This window comes from Stegostoma tigrinum, chromosome 27 (genome assembly GCF_030684315.1).
Source record: "Stegostoma tigrinum isolate sSteTig4 chromosome 27, sSteTig4.hap1, whole genome shotgun sequence".
Taxonomy (NCBI): domain Eukaryota; kingdom Metazoa; phylum Chordata; class Chondrichthyes; order Orectolobiformes; family Stegostomatidae; genus Stegostoma; species Stegostoma tigrinum.
This window is the reverse complement of record NC_081380.1, coordinates 17,977,296-17,989,313: the sequence shown is the minus strand read 5'-3', so window position 1 is coordinate 17,989,313 and position 12,018 is coordinate 17,977,296. Positions and strand designations below refer to the sequence as shown.

The 12,018-nt window shown below is 43.7% G+C and overlaps 1 protein-coding gene across 3 annotated transcripts in view; it reads right to left on the bottom strand.

Moving 5' to 3' along the window:
• Window positions 1-12,018, bottom strand: part of tyw1 (tRNA-yW synthesizing protein 1 homolog (S. cerevisiae)) — a 112,821-nt gene that overhangs the window by 76,930 nt on the left and 23,873 nt on the right. The gene's annotated exons all lie outside the window — the stretch shown is intronic.

Here is a 12,018-nt window from a genome sequence, read left to right as displayed (position 1 = left end):
GCAAATGACTATCAAAAATGATTTGTTCTCATATCAGTCGCAGCTTATTCTAATTCACATTCAGGGAGATAAACATCCACAAGTGCTGCAATATATGTCACATTTGCAACTGGCTGATGTTTTTCTTTAATTAACAAGACTGAGAGATCAGTATAAATAACTTTACCACAAATGTACACTTTTAATGATTGTTTTGCTCTTAGCAAGAGGGTTGTCAGTACTAGAAAATATAAGACATTAATATGTCAGATACAGCTCGTGTGCAGACTTTAAAACAGATTTTTCCTACTGCTCCATAACCTCGATAATATAAATTTGATACCTCCCAGTTAAGAACTGTCAAATATTTTAAAATCATTGAGAACATGGGTAGAAGTGAAAATGATCAAATAGCTGGTGAAAATTTCATTATTGTCTTGGTGACAGTGACAGACGTGCACAATTTACCATCTTATGCTGCAATTGCTGTCTCCAGCAGTCCTTTCCTTTGGACCTGCTACACAAAGGCAGGACCTTAGCATGTCTGGGCAAGTACAGTGGGACCTTTTAAACAGGTCCTGGGATAGTATTATGTGGGGATAAGTACATGAAGGTTTATTGATTCACATTTCCTGACATCTCAGATGGTGCTCTTCCCCGACACAATTTGCCATCTATTTGGGATCCATGTAAGGGCCTCCCAAGTGATGATTGATACACAACAGTTTTAAAACATTTTGTAAGATTTTACTTAGATTCAATGCATCATTATGAGATTATTATCATTTTAAGGAGGGATGAGATCATTTTAATTAAATAGGCAGACTGTGCTCCTTGTGGGAAGCACGAAGGCAAAAAAGAGCTGCAAGCAATCTGCTTTCATTAAATGAGTGAGGAAACATGAAAGAATGTGCAAGTGTGTTCAATTTCTACTTTTTCATCATCACAGAATCCCTACCAATGTAGAAGCAGGCCATTTGACCCATTGAGCCCACACCACCCCTCCAAACAGCATTCCACCCAGACCCATTCCCTACCCTATCCCTGAATTTCCCACCCTAAACACTATGGGCAATTTAGCACAGCCAATCCACCTAACCTGCACCTCTTTGGGCTGCGGGGGGAAACCCACGCAGACAGGGGGACAATGTGCAAACTCCAGACAGACAGTCGCCCAAGGGTGGAATTGAACCAGGGTTCCAGGTGCTGAGAGACAGCAGTCCTAACCACTTAGCCACTGTACCATCCTTATAGCTCATGCCTCCTTCGATAACATTGCCTCTTTTCGATTATATAAAATGAAGATCTTAAACAATCCTATATGTATGCATCTGCATTAGTTGCAGTTTAATGTACGATACATGGTGTGTAAGCTAAAATATGTTTTAATATCATTTTATTGACAGCTTGGAATTTGATTAACGACATATAGGTTTTGGTCCTGTTGTACAAGGGAGTTTAAAGATGAACTCATCACTACGTCTGAAGCCATGGCTTTTCTTTTCTTTAAAAATAAGTATGAAATAGGGAGTTCTGGAATAGCAACGGGGTTTTTTTTAGCATCAGAAGTGTTCAACCAGCATACAAGAGTATAACTGAAGAGCATTAGCCTGTTTTCAGTTTGAAAGATCAGAGGATTGTTCTTGTTTTCGACTGGAGAAGCCAGCACAGTTCAGGAAGCTTTTGGTTTCAGTTTGCATACGTCCTAACTGAAGGATTTGGATGTGTGGTAAAGTTTCTCCAAAAATAAGCTGTGAGCTCAGAACATTATAAAATAATTATTTCAGTCTAAGGATGCAAGTTTGAACATTCCAGATCCAAAAATTTTGTTTGGTTATAACCATGCAGGGATGATCTGAAGCCTTGAAAGACTAAACTCAAGGAAGAGGCTACCACTCTCTCAAGACTGGGACTTGAAAGCAACAGTTAAGTTAAATCTATAAATGCGATAAAGGGAATTCTTCCTGATGTTGCAAGAGTACTGCAAAAGAATATTGTGCATTTTTATTTAAAATCTTCTGAAATTGTCATTTATAAATAGCTCCTTTTATTTTGGCCAAATCTGCAGCATGAATGCTTGTGCTTCAGTGAAAGGCCTTCAGATTAAGCTAAAATAAAAAAGTATGATCTATCAAGCCAGATGTCAGTCTGACTTGTCTAGGAATGATATCAGCTGGAGTTATATCAATTGGTCAGTTGAGAAGACTCTTCCTTATACCACAAGTATGCATGGGTTTTATTATTTGTAATGAATGGGCTGTGTGCTTGGGAAACCTGCCCATTACAACAACTAACATTTATACCAGACATTTAATTACTTAAAATGGTAGACAGAAAGATAACTGAAATAAAAAAAGAGTTCTGCGGAAGTTTTCTTTCAATAAAGGGAAGTGGAATAGTAAGGTTTAGGGAGTGAACTTCAGAGAGGAAGGCCCAAGCAGCAGAAAGTTTGTTACTACCTGTAAAGGAAGAAAATGTAGAAAATGCTGTCCTCAGGGGAACATGGTAGAGAGAGAAGGGCATTAGAGGGCAGGAGGAAATGGCAGCAATGGAATGTGCAAATGATATAAAGAAGCAGGATTAGTTTACTGCAAGTGGAAGGGAAGATGATGTGCATCAACAAGAAAAAAAAAGGCTGACGGGTGAGCAACACATGGTGTAGAACTGTAGTACTTTGAACAATGCAGGTCTGAATCTTCATTCTTTTCATCTCCATCAAAACTTTAGCTGAGATTAGCAGAAATAGGAGGTGAAATCAGAAATATCCTGTGTCTGCTTAATCCACGAGGCAGTTGCCACAGTAGAACTTTGGATGGATTTGAGGAATTTTGATATAAAAGTTATTCAGGAGATGCACAACATAAAAGAACACAAATCAAGCTTTAATTCTACTTCAATAATCTGGCAAGCGTGTAAGAAGGTTTATGTTGAAATAAGAGATAAAGTCTGGAGCTGGATGAACACAGCAGGCCAAGCAGCATCTTAGGAGCACAAAAGCTGACGTTTCAGGCCTAGACCCTTCATCAAAAAAGGGGGATGGGGAGAGGATTCTGGAATAAATAGGGAGAGGGGGGAGGCGGACCAAAGATGGATAGAGGAGAAGATAGGTGGAGAGGAGAGTATAGGTGGGGCAGTAGGGAGGGGATAGGTCAGTCCAAGGAGGACAGACAGGTCAAGGGGGCAGGATGAGGTGAGGAGGGAGGAAATGGAGGTGCGACATGAGGTGGGAGGAGGGGACAGGTGATGAAGAACAGATTAGGGAGGCGGGGACGAGCTGGGCTGGTTTTGGGATGCAGTGGAGCGGGGAGGGGGCGGATTTTGAAGCTGGTGAAGTCCACATTGATACCATTGGGCTGCAGGGTTCCCAAGCGGAATATGAGCTGCTGTTCCTGCAACCTACGGGTAGCATCATTATGGCACTACAGGAGGCCCAGAATGGACATGTCGTCTAAGGAATGGGAGAGAGAGTTGAAATGGTTTGCGACTGGGAGGTGCAGTTGTTATTGTGAACCGAGCGTAGGTGTTCTGCAAAGTGGTCCCCAAGCCTCCGCCTGGTTTCCCCAATGTGGAGGAAGCCACAACGGGTACAGTGGATGCAGTATACCACATTGGCGGATGTGCAGGCGAACATCTGCTTGATTTTTTTTAAGATTTTTTTAAGATTCCCTACAGTGTGGAAACAGGCCCTTCGGCCCAACAAGTCCACAGCACCCTTTGAAGCATCCCACCCAGACCCATCCCCCTATAACCCACACACCCTTGAACACTACGAGCAATTTAGCATGGCCAATCCACCTAACCTGCACATCTTTGGACTGTGGGAGGAAACCGGAGCACCCGGAGGAAACCCACGCAGACACATGGAGAATGTGTAAACTCCACACAGACAGTTGCCCGAGGCTAGAATCAAACCTGGGTCCCCGGTGCTGTGAGGCTGCAGTGCTAACCACTGAGCCACCGTGCCGATGTGGAAAGTCATCTTGGGGCCCGGGATGTGGGTGAGGGGGGTGTTGTGGGGGAAAGTGTAGCACTTCCTGCGGTTGCAGTGTTAAGTGCCGGGTGTGGTGGGGTTGGAAGGGAGTGTGGAGCAGACAAGGGAGTCGCAGAGAGAGTGGGCTTTCCGGAAGGCAAACAAGGGTGGGATGGAAACATGTCTTTAATGGTGGGGTCGGATTGTAGATGGCGGAAGTGTCGGAGGATGATGCGTTGTATCCGGAGGTTGGTGGGGTGGTGTGTCAGGAATAGGGAGATTCTCATTTGGCGGTTATTGCAGGGGTGCGGTGTGAGGGATGAGATGTGAGAAATGTGGGAGACATGGTTGAGGGTGTTCTCGACTACTGCGGCGGGGAGGGGAAGATGCGGTCCTTGAAGAATGAAGACATCTGGGATGTACGGGAGTGGAATGCCTCATCCTGGGAGCAGATGCGGCGGAGGCGAAGGAATTGGAAATAGGGGATGGAATTTTTGCAGGAAGGTGGATTTCACCAGCTTCAAAATCTCCCCTGCCCCCACTGCATCCCAAAACCAGACCAGCTCGTCCCCGCCTCCCTAACCTGTTCTTCCCCTCGCCTACCCCCTCCTCCCACCTCAAGCGGCACCTCCATTTTCTGTCAACTAACCTCATCCCGCCCCCTTGACCTGTCCATTCTCCTCGGATTGACCTATCCCCTCCATACCCCCCTACTCATACTCTCCTCTCCACCTATCTTCTCCTCTATCCATCTTCAGTCCACCTCCCCCTCTCTCCCTGTTTATTCCAGAATCCTCTCCCCATCCCCCTTTTCTGATGAAGGGTCTAGGCCTGAAACGTCAGCTTTTGTGCTCCTAAGATGCTGCTTGGCCTGCTGTGTTTGTCCAGCTCCACACTTTGTTATCTCGGATTCTCCAGCATCTGCAGTTCCCATTATCTCTGATCATTATTTTGAAATAATCTTCTTTCAAATTTCTGGACATTGCTGTTGTACTAATTTTTCAGCTACCACTTGTTTTTAGTTAACCCAGTGGCATTGTCCTTTGAAAGGTAAGATAACTTGCTGAAACTCTGAGTCAAAACTAGAGACTGTCTCATTAAACATTCTACCCAGATGACAGTGGAAAAAGGAGCACAACAAATAAATTTCAATACCAATTAGGAAGGCAATGCATGTTGATCTGGCAAGATTCCGTATCTAATATTTTTTGTCAGCAATGATATATTAAACATTCTAAGTCCATTTTCATTTTTACAAAGGGACAATTTATTTTATCTTGCCTTGTCTTTTACTTCCAAAAGCCAGGAAACATGCTATTGATACAATCTTCAGACAATTCTTCCTAGAACTCAAAATGTTGGGAGAATATTCAATTGTCAAGACGGTTTTGAAAAAGAGGTCATTTGAAAGCACCTTGGAGCAGGAAACCTGATCAGTTTCTTTTCTCTTCTTAGTTCAACTATTGCTGGCAAATGGAACAACAGAAACCATCAAAGCAGAACAGGATTCTGCGAATTAGAAATATAGAAAAACACAGGCACATTCAGAAAATCTAACATGTCTGTAATCTAATAGCAGAATTCAGTCAGTACTCACTTACTTCATCTGGGGATGCTCTGGATGACAGATTCGTCAGCTGATGGAACCTATAATTATCAGTTCAGTGCAATGCAAGGGCATTCATTCAACTCGAGATGCCGGAACCCATGATTACATGACACACAGTTAATTAGCAATCTCTAAGCAACTGGAATTTTTAAAACCAATTTTCTGTCCATTTTTTCTGCTTCCTCTTCCACAGCCAGTTACTCCTGACTACACAATAGAGTATATAATGAAAGAGGATGGTAACTATCTACTGGATATTCAACCACGAGACATTTCAGCCAAACCAAAACCTCACATCAGAGGTAATAAAATGTGAGGCTGGATGAACACAGCAGGCCAAGCAGCATCTCAGGAGCGAGATGCTGCTTGGCCTGCTGTGTTCATCCAGCCTCACATTTTATTATCTTGGAATCTCCAGCATCTGCAGTTCCCATTATCCCTCACATCAGAGGTGTCCAGATATGCAAACATTCAACATCAGCTCATAGCCATTTGGAGCAAGAACCCTGGCCACTTTTCTCAACATCTTGTATCAAGGGCGACAAGATGATTTGTAACACTACATTACTACTCTATTTCAGATGAACGGCTTTATTGAGAAAAATCAAACCCAAGACTTTCAGTATACGATGGTTTAGTAACTGATTGGGTAGATGTGCTCAGCAAACAGTACAGCCTAGAAATATTTCAACTTACAAATCCAGTCCTATACACTACAAAGGTAACTCAAACCACACATACACATCCACTAAGAACCATAACTAGCCACACAGTGAGGTAATCATAATGCAGTGAACTAGATATCAAATTCAGGCTATGAGAATTAACATTTTGTCCCTGCACTCTTTTATTATTCGTATTTTTCTCACCGTTGAAGATCATACATCTTGCATCTATGCATACAGCATTTACTCTCAAGTACTTTATTTGCTGCTCACATTTCTGATAGGGAGCTAAATGCTTGGCTGAAAACATTTCAGAAATGTGCAATGTGTAACTTGTACTTGTTTAATCTGTTTAAAATTAATGCTTAAGATCATCAATTCTTATTTCTTTGTTCCTCTGTGGATTCAAAGTATATATACAAATGATCTAGACTTATTAATTGAAACAGCAATGCTGAGGACATCAAATTCTGATAAGGATTATGGAGTAAGGAAGAAGGAAGGTGCTGAAGTATGGGATAAACATGGAGACTCAGGATTGCCAATATACAATTCCTTGACAGATTATTACGCAAAAGCAAAAGAAGATCAACACGAGTTCAAGTTGTCAAGCCTCTGACAGAGCATTGGAGAAATGCTAAAATACACACACACAAACTTTCTGACTTGCACTCATCAGGGCAGGCACAAGGATGTAATATTTAAAGGGAGCAACAATTTTTACCCCACGAGAAGAGAGTGATGACTGGTCAACAAATAGACACTTCAATGTCAAGAGACTGTTAAGAAGAAACGTGTCAAGGAACTATCGTCTCCCATGCGTTTGTCAAATTTGTTAATACAAAGATGCAATACCTGAACATGTATTTTTTCTTTTCACAGGACAGCTCTATATATATGAATATATGTAGAAACTCAAATTCTTTATTACCAAGTAACGAACTAAGTCTTGAGAAGTTTTGGCACCCTATTATAGGAAGGGCATTAAAGCCATTAGAGTGTAGCATCACTATACAAGATTATACAGGGATGAGAAACTAAGGGAAGAGAAGCACAGTAGGGGATATATGGATGAAGAGAAACATTCAGGAACTAAAGGGTAAAATAATTAAAGCGTTTAATTATCCAAAGCCAGATATAGTAAGAGAAGCTTAAAAAAAGGGGGAGGAATGTATACTGAATATCCCGCATGTCTTCCAAATCAGCAAGATTTTGATCCAACACCAGAGATACAGAGATAGTAGGAATTGCTGATGCTGGAGAATCTCAGTTAACACGGTGTGAAGCTGGATGAACACAGCAGGCCAAGCAGTATCAGAGGAGCAGGAAAGCTTGATGTTTCGGGCTGACACCCTTCTTCAGAAATGGGGATTCTGAAATAAATAGGGAGACAGGGAAGGCGGACAGAAGATGGATAAAGGAGAAGATAGGTGGAGAGGAGACTGACAGGTCAAAGAGGTGGGGTTCAAGCCAGTGAAGATGAATGTATGTGGGGAATTAGGGAGGAATAGGTCAGTCAATGGAGGACGGACAGGTCAAGGAGGTGGGATGAGGTTAGTGGGTAGGAGATGGGGGTGGGGGGGGGGGGGGGGGGCTTGAGGTGGGAGGAATGGTTAGGAAAGCGGGGACTAGCTGGGCTGATTTTGGGATGTGGTCAGGGGAGGGGAGATTTTGAAACTTGTGAAGTCCACATTGCAGCCCAAGGGTATCAGAGTTCCTACGCGAAATATGAGATGCTGTTCCTGCATCTTTTGGGTGGCATCATTGTGGCAATGCAGGCGGCCCAGGATGGACATGCTGTCCGGGGGGGGGGGGGGGGGGGGGGGGGGGGGGCAGAGTTGAAATGGTTCGTGACTGGTAGGTGGAGTTGTTTGTTGCAAACTGAGCGTAGGTGGTCTACAAAGCGGTCCCCAAGCCTCCGCTTGGTTTCCCCAATGTGGAGGTACAGTGGATGCAGTATACCACATTGGCAGATGTGCAGGTGAACATCCGTTTGATGTGAAAAGTCTTCTTAGGGCCTGGGATGGGGGTGAGGGGGGAGGTATTGGGGCAGGTGTAGCATTTGCTTCGGTTACAGGGAAAAGTGCTGGGGGTGGTGGGGCTGGAGGGGACTGTGGAGCGGACAAGGGATTCACGGACAGCGTGGTCCCTCCGGAAAGCAGATAAGGGTGGGGAGGAAAAAATGTCTTTGGTAGTGGGGTCAGATTGCAGATGGCGGAAATGACGAGGGATGATGCGTTGGATTTGGAGGTTGGTCGGGTGGTACGTGAGGACGAGGGGGATTCTGTTTTGGTTATTATTGCGGATAGGGGGTGTGAGGAATGAGTTGCCAGAAATGTAGGAGACACGGTCGAGGGCATTTTTGATCACTGTGGAGGGAAAGTTGCGGTTCTTGATATTGAGAGGACATCTGGGAAGTTTGGGAATGGAATGCCTCATCTCAGGAGCAATAGCGGCAGAGGCAAAGGAATTGGGAATAGATGCTGGCCATTTTACAGGAAGGTGGGTAAAAAGGAGGAATATTCTAGGTAGCTGTGGGAGTCGGTAGGCTTAAAATGGATATCGGTTTCCAGGTGCATGCCACAAACGGAGACAGAGAAGTCCAAGAAGGAGAGAGAGGTGTCAGAGATGGTCCAGGTAAACTCCATCCACCGCCGACGTCGCTCTGCCCACCGCCTTCACAGCCAGCATCTCCACACAAGACAATGACACCCAGCCCTGCCGAATCTTCACCATCCCCCCCAGACCTATCCCTTACTGAGAACGAACATTCTGTCCTCAATAAAGGACTCACCTTTGTCCCCCTCCACCCACACATCAATGAATATAACTCTCGCTTAGACATTGAGCAGTTTATCCGCCACCTCTGCCTCCGCGCTTATTTCTTTAACCGTCAACCTAACCCTCCCTCTTCTGACCCCTTCTCCTGCCTCCAACGCACCCCCTCCTCCTGGACACCACCCCAAGGCCACCTATCCTCCCTCAACCTCTTCATCTCTAATTGTCGTCAAGACATTGATCGCCTCAACCTCTCCATGCCTCTCACCCACTCCAACCTCTCCCCCGGAGAACATGCAGCCGTCCGCTCACTCCACTCCAATCCCATCCTCACCACAGCCTCCAACCTCATCGTTCCCCAACCCCGCACCGCCCGCTTTTATCTCCTTCCCAAAATCCACAAACCCGGCTGCCTTGGTCGACCCATTGTCTCTGCCTACTCCTGCTCCACCGATCGTATCTCCACCTATCTCGACTCTATTTTCTCCCCCTTGGTCCAGGAACTCCCTACCGATGCCCGTGACACCACCCACGCTCTCCACCTCTTCCAGAACTTCCAATTCCTTGTCCCCAACACCTCATTTTTATTATGGACGTCCAATCCCTCTACACCTGCATTCGCCACGCAGATGGCCTAAAGGCCTTCCGCTTCTTCCTGTCCCGCAGGCCCGGCCAGTCCCCCTCCACTGACATCTCATCCACCTAGCCGAACTCATCCTCACCCTCAACAACTTCTCTTTCAATTCCTCCCACTTCCTACAGAAAAAGAGGGTGGCTATGAGTACCCACGTGGGCCCAAGCTATTCCTGCCTCTTTGCAGGGTATGTGGAACAATTCCTCTTCCAAAGCTACACTGGCCCTGTCCCCCATCTCTTCCTCCGTTACATTGATGACTGTTTCGGTGCCGCCTCATGTTCCCACAAGGAGCTCGAACAGTTCATCCACTTCACCAATGCCTTCCACCCCAACATGATCCTGCCTCCTTGACCTGTCCATCCTCCCTGGACTGACCTATCCCCTCCCTAACTTCCCACCTAGATTCACCTTCACTGGCTCTAACCCTGCCTCTTTGGCCTGTCTGTCTCCTCTCACCCTACCTTCTCCTTTATCCATCTTCTATCCGCCTCCCTATTTGTTTCAGAATCTCCTTCCCCTCCCCCCATTTCTGAAGAAGGGTCTCGACCCAAAACGTCAAGCTTTCCTGCTCCTCTGATGCTGCTTGGCCTGCTGTGTTCGTCCAGCTTCACACCATATACTAAAAAATAGATAGTTTGGTTCTAGGAAATTAGACCTGACATTTACTTACTGTCTTGTTTAAGTAATGTTTAGAAGTACAGTAAACATCTAGAAAACAGCAACATGACATAATTAAGTTTGATTTCAAAACTAGAAAGCAAAGTAAAGTAATCGTTTACAAAAAAGTTCTTTACTACAAAAACCCTCCAATTCGATAAAATGGAAGCTGGTCCAGATAAATTGAAAAGATAAGACAATGAAGAAACAATATTAAAAATTGTTCATCCAGATGCTTCAGGTTCTCAATGTTAGGAAAACAAATAGCGGAGCTAAAGCTAAAAATTACTGGATAGCTAGAAATTTTAAAAGGACATTTAGCAAGAGACATATATAGAATCTATGGTTATCACAGCAACATGAAACAAAGTTTGCAAAATAAAGAAGATAAATTTTTAAAAAGTGAAGAGTGCATGAAAATAAAAACTGTTAGGTAACAAATGCCAGTATTCAAGATCAGTTGTCAACATATACAGAGAATGAGAGTTAAAGAAAAAGAATGGCCAATGATAAATATAACAGATTTGCATGGAGGAAAAAAGAATGGTAGGTATACTCAAGACATAGTCTCACCTCTTTTGTCTCAGAATATTGGTGCTTGGAATGAAAGGATAACAAAAGATCTGTAACAAGTAAGCTAGAAATTAGAACTGGGATTCAATGTGGAAAAAGCAATGTGCCCTGATGGAATGCTTCCAGAAGTTAAACTCCCAGCAGCCAGTTCTGGAAGAGGCGTGAAGTCAAATCTTTAGTCAGGTTTAGATTTACTCACTTAAAAATTTAAAGTTCCTGATTCTACAAATTAACATCGGTGCTGTATAAAAAATATATTTTAAATCATTCAACACATTATGAAATGTCTCCAGTAGGACTTAAACCCAGAGTTTCTTGTTCAGACACAGGGAAGCTACAAGGCCAGGCACAAAATAGGCTGGATTTGAACCCTTGGAGACCTCAACAGATTTCTAAATATTTTTAAGTCAAACAGATCAAAAATCCTTTTATACACCACTTGAGCATGTGTAACTTGAATCTAGCCTCGTAGCTCAGAGGTACAGATACTAGTAGTATGCCACAAAAGTCCCTTCCAATGGATTTCTAATGTATTACCTTAGGTGCTTGTCTATGACCTATATCACCTACATTACCTAAAGAATCAGAATCTTAGAGCCATTTCTGGAGGAAAAAGTCTGAGACTAAAACACTGCCAGTACGTTGTTGATAAAATAGGAGATAAATAAGCCAAGATAACTGTTGATAATACAAAATAGCATTGAGTAGTACACACACTTCCTTAAATACAAGCAGATTACAAATTAATACAAGCTAAGACGATAGATCCCAACGAGGGTTGTACGACATAAGATCAACCATTTAATCATCTTTTCTTAGTAAGACTAACAACTATGATGATTAAGTGTATTAATTTTGTGCTGTGTAGTCTTTTCTCACTGCATACTTCATTGTAGATAGTTCTTGACAATCCCCCATGCGAGGGAACGCTAACTTAAGAAATATACAATGACTAGCCTGTGACTATAATTTAGCTGGAGAGCGCGAGAGCTACGAGAGAGCATGGAAGGCAGCTTGTGCAAGAGAAAGCGCACAGCAGTAAGCAGACACACTAGAGAATGCACAAAACAAAAGAATAAGAAAGAGAAAGCGAGAGAACATGAGCAATTGTGAGCACAAGAGAGAAGAACAGCAACAGAATCGGACAGACT